The sequence below is a fragment of the Chiloscyllium plagiosum genome, chromosome 5 (genome assembly GCF_004010195.1).
Source record: "Chiloscyllium plagiosum isolate BGI_BamShark_2017 chromosome 5, ASM401019v2, whole genome shotgun sequence".
Taxonomy (NCBI): Eukaryota; Metazoa; Chordata; class Chondrichthyes; order Orectolobiformes; family Hemiscylliidae; genus Chiloscyllium; species Chiloscyllium plagiosum.
Window position 1 is genome coordinate 46,413,176 of NC_057714.1, and position 13,340 is coordinate 46,426,515.

Here is a 13,340-nt window from a genome sequence, read left to right on the forward strand (position 1 = left end):
CACTCCAAGGTCTCTTTGTTCAACAACATGTTCCAGGACCTTACCATTAAATGTGTAAGTCCTGCTCTGATTTGTTTTTCCAAAATGCAGCATCTCACATTTCTCTAAATTAAACTCCATCTGCAACTCTTCAGCCCATTGCCTCATCTGATCAAAATCCCGTTGTACTCTGAGGTAACCTTCTTTGCTGTTCACTACACCTCCAATTTTGGTGTCATCTGCAAACTTACTAAGTATACCTTTTATGTTCCCATCCAAATCATTTATATAAATGACGAAAATCAGTGAACCCAGCACATGTTTTCATTATCAGAATCTTTTATTATTTTATGAATAAATACACACACACACTATATACATATATATATATATATATATATATTCATTATTAGAGCCATATAATATTGAGTCATTTTAAAGTTGCAGCAATGGGTACGACTATACGCGTCTTACCAGGCTACTACTTGCCAACTGTCCTACACTGAACAAGGAAGGATCAATCACTGTTGTTGCAAAAGAGCCAGATTTTGGTGAGACCATGACTACCTTTATCAGGATATAATTCAACTGGCCAATTTCTGATGATTTGAAAGCCAAAGGACTACTTTAACAAATAAACAAGAAAAATAGTTCATTTTTTTAACTTTCTCTGTTCCTTTTCTCGCTGGGTACCTCTAAATAATGATACATTTTGATCTGTAGTTCTGCGTCTATGAAGAGCTGTGAAAGCAGGCCTAGTTCAGGAGCAAACCAGTTTAAATGCTCTTGATATTTTTGAGGAGAATGTAGCAACGCAGGGGATGCTAACTCAAGAAATTGGTTTTGGTTGGCTGGTAGTTAATAGTTTCCACAGAACAGTTGTGATGTGTGGACAACTGGTAGCACTATTTGACAACTAATGGAGGTGGAATACACATTTTTAGTAAGCTTGGTGGGAAGCAACATCCAAATGTATTCAGCTTTTATCTCAATAGATCTGTCAAGATGAGCAATTGGAATGAGTAGCATGACATTGGTGTAAAAGGAAAGATTTCAGGAGTTTAGCTGTGAGCCAAATATCTACTAAATGTGTGAGTGTTATGTTGGAAATAGTAAGTGACAGGGTGTAAGAAAAGCAGGAGTCAGAGCACAGATTCAATCTAAAGAGTCCCATTGATTCATTTGGCTCTCTGAGTTTTTGTATGTATCAATTTGGATTAAATAAAGACAGCTTAATTTTGAAGATTTTTAAGGTAATATGAAACACATTGTCAAAAACAGAACATTCTGGTCAACAGATTGTCACCACCATACAACATACAGCATACAGCGGTGGAGGGGGGAGCAATGGACCAGTGGTAATATCAAGTGGTTATTAATCCAGAGACCCAGATAATGATCTGGATTTGAACCCCAACATGTCTGATGGTGGAATTTGAATTCAATAAAAATCTGGAATTTAGAGTCTAAGGATGACTGTGAAATTGGTGTGAATTGTTGGGGAAATTCATCAGGTTCACTATGTCCTTTAGGGCAGGAAACAGTCATTCTTACCTGGTCTGGCTGATATGTGACTCTAGGCCCATAGCAATGTGATTGACATTCAACTGCCCTCGAGGCAATTAGGGATGGGTAATGAATACCAGCCTAGTGAGTGATGTGCACATCCCGTGAATGAACTTTTAAAAAGTTGTGCATTGTTTTATGGAATAATTGGATTGCACAACCCTTTTGAAATGGTTCTCCTGACTCTGTTAGTGAACGTTGATGTTAATTGCTGGTGGTTTAAAATCACAAAACCTATCTTCAAAGAATTGCATATCGATATCATTGAAATTGCTGAGATTTCACAACAAGATAAATGGTAGTGGTAAGATACTGAACCAGTATTGTAGCGGCTAACACTAATTGTGTAGAAAACATGTATGAAAATTTCAACACAGTAGCTGGGAAATTAATTTAACATATAAATTAAATTGAATTAATAAATCTGGAATTAAAACTTAGTCTCAGTAATAGAGACAATGAAACGATTAATGGTTTGGATAGGAATTCACTTGGCTCATCAGTTCCTTTAGGAAGGTTGTCTGCTGTTCTTATTCTATCTTGCAATGTCATTGCAGAGTAACCAGCTATATATATTCACCTACATACAAGCTGGTTACTCTGAAATGGCATTTTAAGTCATTGAGTTGCTAGAGAGTTCATCACTGCTTGCTAAAAGGAAATTGCAGTGATTTAGAGAGGGTGATTTAGATGGGATGTAGCTAAGGGCAGGTAAACTCTGTGGCGTATTGGTTAAGCAGCAACTACAGTGAGAGAATGGAGTTTGAGGTGTGAGGAAGTGTCAGTTATGTCGGCAATGTGCAGTGAGCATTGTAGGTTTATAGATATGCGCCATTATGTTGCTAATAAGGAGTCATGCCAGATTGCCAGTGTTTGTCTGGGTGCACAGCAGCCCTTTAAGGATGGTGTGAGAATGAGAGATTCTGGTTTTTCAGTGGATATCCACTGAGTAGTGAGTTGTTCCGGGAATGGCTCATGGTAAGATGGGCTGAGACTCAGACGAGAGGGGTACCCAAGAGATGGGAAAGGTAATTAATGGGGCAAACTTGTTAAGGTTTCATGATTAATCTCATTAAGCCTTGCGGTGAGAATCCTTTGAAAGCATTTGATGCAACTCACACTTAGCCTAAACAATTTAACATTTTGTTCTATGCCGCTCTACTAGAATAGAGTGGAGCAGGAATGGATTGAGATGTCAGCATGGTAAAACAGAATGGAGTTGCGAGGTGAGTAACTCCAGTGGTAAAATTGATGATTAATGCTGCACAAAAGAGCAGACTTGATCACCATTTATTCCTTACATTCTTAAAAGATAATAATGCAATATTTGTGCTAGAATAAATGACATTGGCATGATTTGAAGACCAGTGTTTCTGACCCTAATTAGCTATCAACCGCCTAATCTTGCTTACAACCTAAGATTAGATATTTTGTAGGAATAATGGCAATAATTCTTTAAGCCACAATTTGCTGTTTTGTCATAGTGAAGCTTTAGTTACTACAGCATCACAAATCAGTACAACAATACTTAACTTACCATTACAAAAAGCTTTTTACTAAATGTATTTTTACTAAATGATAAACAGGTCATTTTCATATTTGCAAACTTTATTTTGTGAAATGTTATTTGAAATGGAAAAGTAGAAGATTATTGAAATGAGGACACTCTCCCGAATTTTGTGGTACAAATGGATCTGGGTGTTCTTGCACACAAATCACAAAATGTTAGCATGCAGCTGCACTAAATAGTTAGGAAGACAAATGAAATGGATGTATTTATTGTAAGAGGGATGGAATATACATGTAGCAAAATTTGGCTACAACCTTACAGGGCATTAGTGACTTCACACTTGGTGTACTGTATATAGTTTCGGTCTCCTTACTTAACGAAGCATATTCTTGCATTGGAAGCAGTTCAGAGAAGGTTCACACGGCTGATTCCTGGGGTGAAGTGCTTGGGGGAGTCATGATACATGTCAGTAATAAGAATTGCCCCTAGTGAGTTGAAGATCACTTTTTAAAATCTTTTAATGTAGTACCAGTGTTTCGAACAGTATGAGCCGGTTACCTGTTTGATTCCTGTATCATCTGAGGAAACATGGGACCTGTTTCCACATCCTTACCTTGAGAGTGGAGGGTAATGGCAAGCTACCACTGAAAAAAAATGCCACGGAAATTGTTTCAGGTTTAATAGTAGTAGACAACTTTTGGGAAAAGTACACATGTATGAAAATGGGAACAACACAGTACAAAACAGTCAAGGCCATAACACAGAAGGCAGTTTTTATCTAACAGTGTGGTACAAAGGATTGTCAAATAAGTTAAACTGAGGCTGTACATCATTCCATTTTGTGATATTTCCAATGGCATTTTAATTACAGACTTTTAAACATTCTTCACTCGCCAGAGCACTTACAGATTTATTTTAAGAAATTGCCATGTCACAATCTTAATCAAAATAAATTACATAATCAATTCATTAATTGTACCCAATAGCACAAAAAATGACTTGGATAAATGAACTTTTGTTAAGTTTTTGAGGTAGCAATACCAATTATAAATGATTTCGGAAAGGTCTTGTTGTGCAAATGCCAATAAGGTTTGCTCTGAAGTTTGCTTTTTCCAAATTCATTAATGGGATGTAGGTATCACTAGCTGGGCCAGCATTCATGGCTCATTCCTAATTGCCCTGGAGAAGGTGGTAATGAGCAGCTGAAACACCTTAGTAGTTGTACAGAACAAACTTATGTTTAGAGCTCTTCTAGCACAGTAGTAGCGTCCTTTCCTCTGAGCTAAGTAGAGGTGGGCTCAAGTCGCAGCTGCTCCAGAGTTATGTACTAATGTGTCTGAACAGGCTGATTAGAAGAGAGCTTACCTTTATGTAGCACCTCATCACTGTCTCTCAGAAATATTGCCCAGTACTTTGTATGAAGGAATTCCTTGGAAATGTTCTTCCATGTATACCAAATACTAACAATCATAGCAACTGCAAATAGTTATATATAAGCACAAGGCAGGACCCCACAAATAACAATGAACTAAATAGCATTTGAAAGCAAAATTTAAAAATGCTTGCATAAAGGCAAAATACTGCAAATGCTAGGAATCTGAAAATGATACAGAAAATGCTGGAGAACTTCGCCAGATCTGGAAGTATCAGTGGAGAGAGAAGCAGAGTTAACATTTTGAATCTGCTATGATTCTTCTTCAGACTTGCTGAGTTTCTCTGGTTTGCTCTGTTTTTAATAAAGAAATACTTGCATTTGTTCCCATATTCTCCCTATGTTCCAAATTATTTTTACAGCTAAAGAATTACTTTGAAGTGTGGTCACTGTAGTAAGGTAGGCAAATATAGCAGCTTATTTGTACACAGCAAGCTTCCAGTCCCTGGTGTAACCCTGTATATTGTTGCTATTTAAAGAATGATGCAATGCTCTCTTGAATGCCTCCATTGAACTTACCTCCAAAACATTTCCATGCAATAAACTCTATTGCATTCTAGACCTGAACCACATGCTGTGCACACTGTATCAGCTCAGAGACATTCACCTCAGGGTGTAATCTATCTGGTGAGTGTACCACTGGCACATTTCCACAACTGCCCAATGGAGAAGTAATCCAGCTACTTGACACTTGGAAGTCTGCCAGATACCAGACAGTGTGAGTTTGTCCTGCTTTTTATCCTGCTGGGCTACTTTCAAAGCATCAGGTGAATTCCAGTGTTGTATCTGTACTGAAAGAGGCTTATCGAAGAGTGTGATTGGTTCTGGAACATAAATATCCAGTTCGACCGCCAAGATGTTGGTGGGCTCCATAACATTTGCTATATCCAGTGCTTTCAGCTGTTTCTTGATCTTACGTGCTGCAGATCAAATGCCTAAGACTGATTTTTGTTACGCGAGAGATCTCAGGAGGAGGCCGAGATACGCCATCCATTTGGCATTTCTGGCTGAAGATATTTTTGTACTGATATGCTGGGTTCCTCTATCATTCCTAATAGGAATGTTTGTGGAGCTTTGATCTGATCTGTTGGTTGTGAAATTATTTATCTCTAGTCAAAGAAACCACGCAAGAGAACAAAGCCAAAAATGCCAATATAAGAAGAAAACTATGATGTAATATTCATTTTTTTATTAAAAATGCTTGCATGCCAGCACACTAAGAAATAATGTAGGTAATTGTATGTTTTTTTAAGATTTACCCAGCTGACTGTCTAATGTTAGTTTGTTGTTATGGTTACATTAGTAATAAACACATTTTTTATGAGGTAACCCAGACTTTCTCAGCCTTGTCAGCTACAAGAGCTTCCAGTTCCTCGTCCTGCACTATTTCATTTTCATGGCAAATAACTTGACTTTAGTCTTCAAGTTGAAAAATAACCCATCAAGGTTAATAGCTTAGTTTGCATCTCAGATATTACCATCATTCTACATGTTTGTCACTTGGGAACTGTTGCTCCATACATCATCATTTCTAGTTTAAACAAACTTGGATCAGTTTACAACCTTTTCCACTTTGCTGGTTTTTGTTTCCGAGTCTCAGATTTGCCGACTGGCTTTTCTGCCTCAGCTACAGTCTGGTTCCTGGTTTGAGACTCAAACTCCTGGATTACTCCTGGATCTAATGGTGATCTACAACTGAACCACCAATTTATTTTCTACCCAGCAACCAGTTTTGCACACCTCCTGAAATTTTTGTTTCCAAATTCAGTCTGTCATTCCTCAGGTAGTCCAGCCTTTAAACAGTTTCTGGAGTTCACTCACACGCTCCACTTGTCTTTACTGTTCGGATATCAGCTGATTGATGCTGAATAGAGGCCATTCCCAACCCACATCAAATTGATCCTACCACCAAAACTTTGACTTTGGTCTCTATTATATTTTTCTGTTGCATTGATTCCTTTTTGTCCCCTCATTTTCTGCCAGGGAAACTGTATTTAAGTAATTGGTTTGTAATCTGTTGTAACTTGAGTTTTCTTTGTGTCTGTTTACATGTACATTTTGGCTGCCACTCTGAACCTGAGCCCGTTTCTGTTACTGCCTACTTTTTTGTCTTTTGTTTATTTGTTTCTATTAAACAACATTAGAATCTTCACCTCCACTATCATAGAATCATAGAATCTGTATAGTGCAGAAAAAGGCCATTTGGCCCATCGAGACCAAACCAATCCTCCGAAGAGCATCCCACCTAGACCCAGCCCCCTACCCTATCTCCATAACCCCACATTTACCATAGGCAACCCATCTATCCAGCATATCCCTGGTCACTATGGACAATTTCCCATCGCCAGTCCACTTAACCTGCACATCACTGAACTATGGGAGGTTATCATAGCACCTAAAGGAATCAGCTCTGTCCTCTTAAGTACACTGCACTAACAAATGTGTAACTCAACTCTTCTGCACTCCTCGAGCTTCCAATGTTCATGCTGTCATCCCTCACTTGTCTTTGTCTTAGATAAGTGAATAGTCCCATTCTGTGACTCTCCAGTGTCCCTTGAAGAGCTCACTCTCACTTGTTGCTGCCTCCTTGTGTTGTGAAACCAAGTAAGACCCATTGTGCCATGCTGAGTTGCTCTCCCACATATTCTTAACACACCCGAGCCTCTACCCCAATTGGACAACTAATTCCCTCTATCCTTTACTGTATACCCCAGTCACACTCACACAGCCCCTGTCCTGGAGAGAGCAGAGCTCCAGCAATTAGCACCATTTTCACCTTTGAGGAAGAAGCCACAGATCCCGCAGGCTTTGTCCTACATTCTCCACCCAGAGAACTTCACTTTTGCGGGTTTTCTTTCTAGATTAGATTTGAGAGCACTTTCTAGTGAGCACATCATTAACATGTCCCACAGCTGATAATGAAAGAAATACCTGCGTTTCTGACAGTGGGAGCACTGCTCAGTCCTAGGCAGAAGAAGACTTCCATTGGGTCAGCAATTCAGAACTCAAATGCTCAGACAGTCACAGGAATAGTCATCAGGTTTGTCAGATACATGCAGTAAACTGGATCAAAGGTTTGGAGGAGTCTACCAACATTATTAGTCCCATTCTGGATCTGGCATGACTTAAGTGATTGACCGCCTACAAACAAACCTCACAAGGATGAAAAATAGCTCATAACCAATTTAGCTAAAAGAGAACAACACATACACATAAGGTGTGTTTGGAGCCTTGGACTGTGAAGAGGGAGAAAGTAAAAGTGTTACTCCTTCTGTGATTGTATGGACAGGTGCCATGACCGGGGGATGAGAAAGTATTGGGAGTGAAGGAGAAGTAGACTTGTACTTCTTTAAATCTAGTCTACTGTATTTGCTGCTCACATTGCCATCTTCTTTAAATTGGTGAGATCAAACAAAAACTGGGTCATCAGAACGATCCCGATCTTTCAGATGCTTGCCATTTTGAACACTTTACTCTCATGTTAATATTTCTGTTCTGGGCCTGCTACTGTATTTCAACAAAGCTCAATGCAAACTTTCAGACTCAAAATTAAATTCACCAACCTCAGAGTATGCTTATGTCCACCATTTGTTTGTAACTCCTCCCCCATGTCTGACACTGACCATATCTTGCTTGCATCTTGTTGGTTTTACTCTCAGCAGAACTGATGCATGTTCTCCTTTTCACACCTATCAATTACACCAATTTGGAACCATCTCTATGCCTTCTTTACTGCTAGTATCATTCACTTTGTCTCTTGCTGTGGACACTGTCACCACTCTTATTCCTCTTTCTGTTCAGTCAACAGGTATAAAAAAAACACCATTTTCCAGCCCTTTTCAACTCAGAGCAAGTGTCAAATTAAACTCAAACTGTTAACTCTTTTTCTCTCTTCAGAGAAGCTGTCAGACTTGTTGAGTTTCTCCAGCATTTTCTGTATTTGCATCAGATTTTCCAGCATTCACAGTACAGGTGAATCTCGATTTACTTAATGAGATGAGTGGGCATTATTTTGTTCAGATAATTGATTATTTGGATAATTGTTTTTACCTTAAACAGGAGAAGCCATACCGGTCTAACACTGTGATCTACCGAAGAATTTGTTTAAATCTATAATTTTAATGAGTTTGCTATTTAAACAAATTAATCTTTGCATTCTGCAAATGACAGGTTAAACTGAGCAAGACTAAACCCTTACCATCACATAAATACTGTATATGAAACCCCAGCATTAAATAGGGTCCCAAACAGCTTCTACAATTGCAAGAGCATTTGGCAGTTTCTGGGAACACAGTGTCACGTTAGAAAGACAGAAGCACTGCCTCACATTTCTTGGCCTTTTTTTTCACGAACGGCCCAGTAAAAAGATGGAATTACAGTAAAACACTTACTTTTGCAAAGAGCTGTGTAGTTAACCCTTACCTGAAAAATATCTTGTTGCTGAGGTGCTTGTGTTTCGTTGTTTTTGCCAACATTTTCACATGTTCTTCAGTACAGGTAAATCGAATACACTTACCTCTTTGATGTAACGTTTTTGCGGGACCTTGAAATCTTCTTTGGATAATCCGAAATTCAGATAATTGATATTCGGATAATCAAGGTTTCTCTGTACTTGCTTTTTAAAGCACCCACTATGAGGAAATGCATCATGGATCACAACCGCAGATGAACAATACCTTCACATCCCTTCACCAAGGAGCCTCTGATTTTGAAGGACTAAGATTGGAAGTACCATTTCCCACAAAAAGTATGATTCCTAGCAAGGATCTGTTCATACTGAAGGAGCAGACAGTAACAGGCTGCAAAGTCTCAAGTGGATTGTTTTGTGTGCAGTCACGTTGACTGGCAATCACGAAGCATCTTGGCCAGCCTGATGGATTGCACAAGTGAAGTAGTTTCACCTCAACTTAGTCACACCACTGAGGGAGGAAATCAGCGCCAGGAAATCCTTTCAGGGTATCCAACATAACCTCAGAGCATTTAATAAAGCAGCAGCAGCACACCTCAATATCTCCACAGCAAAATATATGTCAGACGTATCAGCACTTGGTTTCATCTCTCGGAAATCTCCTCATTGATGAATCAATTTCCCAAGATGTTGATGGAAACACAAAACATTAACTACAATGCTAATTAAACTTCTTGGAACTTTGTGTGAGAGGAGTTGGTCTATTCAGTTTCAAAACATCCACACTGCCATATTATGATTTTCTTCATTCATAACAGCAATTATTCTATGGGTCAGTGGTATCTGATATATGGGTCTGAAAGGGTTAATACTAAGGAGTGCCATAAGCACCACTCACTATAATGATATCATCTGCCCTGGTGGTCAGAGCAATTTCAAATTTCAAAGGAGTGAGACCTAACACATTGGTCCTCCTCAAAGTCACTATAACAATGGTTACCATATCAATGTAACTTCTAATTACAGTAAACGTTTTATTAACCGGCACCTATGGGAACAGAAGTATACCAGTTGATGAAAGATTCTGGTTGTCAACAGGTCCACATAATCAATGTAAAAACACACACTAAATAATAGAAACATAATGCAAGGGGTATGCACATTACTGTTATACCTTAATTACGGCATAAATCACTAAAATAATAATGCAACTTTGTCTTAAATAAAACTAACCAGCGGACAGTCTTCTCACCCACACCCTCATCTGACTACACAGTAGATCACAGTATTTGAGGAGAAAGTGACTCAAATTAAATCAACTATTGTTATTTCAATTGAACAACAAGTATATTTACATTGAGCTAAATAAATTTAAAAACAATACTAATTACATAGAATAATAAGGTAAACATTACAATATTTGAGGTATGCAATTTTTGCCAGTTTGTCAAGAGTGCTGGTTCATAAGGTGCCTGTTAAAACAAAGTTTGCTATTGTTGTTAATATGAAAATATACTATATCTTGAATAACTACAATTACTCTCCATGTTAGATCAAAAAGTGGTTTTCCTCTACCACACCAGACCATGCAACTCCTATAGTATTCAACACTCGAAGAGGATGGTGACAGCAACTTTCATCATGAGCAGCAGCTCTGACAGAATAGTGCACTGGCATATCCCATACAGTACTGCATGTCCCTTACAGCAACATCTAACCCATTAAAATTGAGATTTAATCAAATTTTAAAGTGGGCCTAAGAGCTAAATAAAAAATGTTGTTATTTTCTCTGGAAACGTCCTAATCGAAGGCTGAGCCTTCCAAGGGGCAAATACAGTCAAGGATGAGATGTACAAAAATGATTAATCAGGTGATAAGTTTGTGCAGTTGGTGGACAATAAATCAATGCATACATCACAAACCATTCACCATTATTGAGTAGTGGGGTGGATTTTCTTTATCAGTCTACATTGGTTATATATAGCCTACCAATTTATCTTCAGGATGCTGACAGACATTCTACATTCATTGTAGATTGAAGATATATGGCAACAAAAAAAGAATGGATTTTAATATATTGTTGCTCTGCAGCAGTCAAAATTACACAGGAACCAAAGCATTAATTCTGTCTGCTTCAGTATATAACATAAATGACAATATGCATTTAGACACAGAATATATTTAGCACAGAAAACAAAATGTCCCAAAGTTCTTTCCAGAAAGATGGGGAGGGATGGGGTGGGAGGAAGTAGTGAAGCAAAGAAGTGGTGGCCAACAAATAATGCAAAAGGGTAGTTTTACAAGAGGACTCTCAAGGAGAGGCAGAAAGACATGGAGTCATGTAGACAAAGCATGGAGCCTGGACGATCATGAGATCTTTTACTTTGAGTTCTGTTACAAGATTGCTCTGTGGACTTTATTTATTTCCTTAATTTTTTTAAAGGGTGTGTATGTCACTGATAAGGATAGCATTTATTGCCCATGAACAAATTGACTCTATAGGTTATTTCAGAAGGAAATTAAGAATTCATCCCCATGACAACGAGCCTGGATTCACTTGTAGGTGAGGCTAGGTAGGCACTGCAGGTTTCCTTCTCTGAAGGACATCAGTGAACTTGGTGGGTTTTTATGGCAGCAACAATGATTACATGGTCAACATTAAACCCAGCATTTCAATTCCAGATGTTGCTGAATTCTGATCTCACTACCTACCATAGTGGGATTCAAACTCACATTCCCAGAACACATTTGTCTAGATTATTGATGCAGGAACATTACCACTGTGGCCTAAATCTCCCTTTAATTGTACAATCTCTTTATACCGTGACCTTCCCTTTGATATTTCTGTCAACTGGGAGTGTTGTGGCAATTTTGCCATCCTGCCCAAGGTGTTTCTCTATTTTCTGATATCAGAGTCATTACTGAATCCATCTGCCCTGCTCTTTGTGACTGACCCACTCTTTGAGCCTATTCTGCTAATCCATGGACCTCAGTTTTTGGCCATCATCTTGAATATTCATTCGATGTATAAAATTTGTGAGCAGCTGCTCCCGCATGTCCCACAATCATTACATTCTTTCATTCACAAATAGACTTTCTTTAATCAATCTGTTTGTGATAAGGCACACCTACCAAGGCAGGTGAAACTTGAACCCGGACCTTCTGGCCCTGAGTCTGCGTCACTGCAGCCAACCCAGCTCTGAAAGATAAGTCGAGTAAATAACCAAATTGGGCAGTTGGCTTCTGATTGTGATGTGAGTCATGATTGTTGGCATTTTCACTATTCAACACTTGATCTGCTGTATTCTGTTCCTCAAGACCTTCATCACAAAACATGTGAGCAATTCAGACAGAAAGACAGAAATTGCTAGAAAAGCTCAGGATGTCTGACAGCATCTGTGAAAAGAATCAGAGTTAATGTTTTGGTTCCGGTGACCCTTCCTCAGAACTGATGGTGACTAGGAAAATGTCAGTTTATATGCAGAAGATAGGTGGGGGGAGGGGGTAATTGGGGACAGAGCCCAGAGGGAGAGAGAGAAGCGCGGTTGGGCAGACAAAGGAGCTGGGAGGGTAACTATCTGTTAATGGAGACTGTTAGTGGCTAACAATGGGTTGTATGTAATAACAGACTGTGTAATAACAAGGCCTGGTTTGTGGCAGGGGGCTAGGACATGGGGGAGTTCAGGCCCTAAAATTATTGAGCTCGATATTGAGTTCAGAGAGCTGCAGGGACCCCAAGCAGAAAGTGATGTGTTGTTCTTCCAGCTTGGGTTTAACTTCCCTGGAGCACGCAGTAAGCCTGAGACAGAGATGTTGGCCAGGGAACAGGGTGATGGGTTAAAGTGCCAGCAACTGGAAGCTCAGGGTCTTTTTTGTAGGCAAAACATAGGTGTTCTGCGAAATGGTCACCCAATCTATGTTGTGTTTCACCAATGTAGAGGAGATCATATTGTGAGCAGTGAATGCAGTAGAATGGATTGCAGGTAGTGCAGGTAAAGTGCTGCTTCACTTGGAAGATATGTTTGGGCTCTTGGGTACTGAGGAGGGAGGAGGTAAATGGGTAGGTGTTACACCTTCAGCGATTGCAGGGGAAGGTGGCATGGGGCTGAGAGGGGTGTGTTAGGAGTGAAGGAAAAGTGGACCAAGGTGTCCCAGAGGGAATGGTCCCTGTAGAAGGCAGACAAGAGAGGGGAGGGGAACATGTATCTGATGATGTCATCTCGCTGGAGGTGACAGAAATGGCAGCTGATGATCTTCTGGATGTGGATGCTGGTGGGATGGGAGCTAAGGACAAGGGGAACCCTATTGCTGTTGCGGGAGAGAAGGGAGAGGGTGAGGGCAGAAGTACAGGAGATGGGTTGGACCCGGTTGAGGGCCCAGTTAATGTGTTGGGGAATCATCAGTTAACAAAGAAGGTGGACATTTCAGAGGCTTGTGAATCGAAG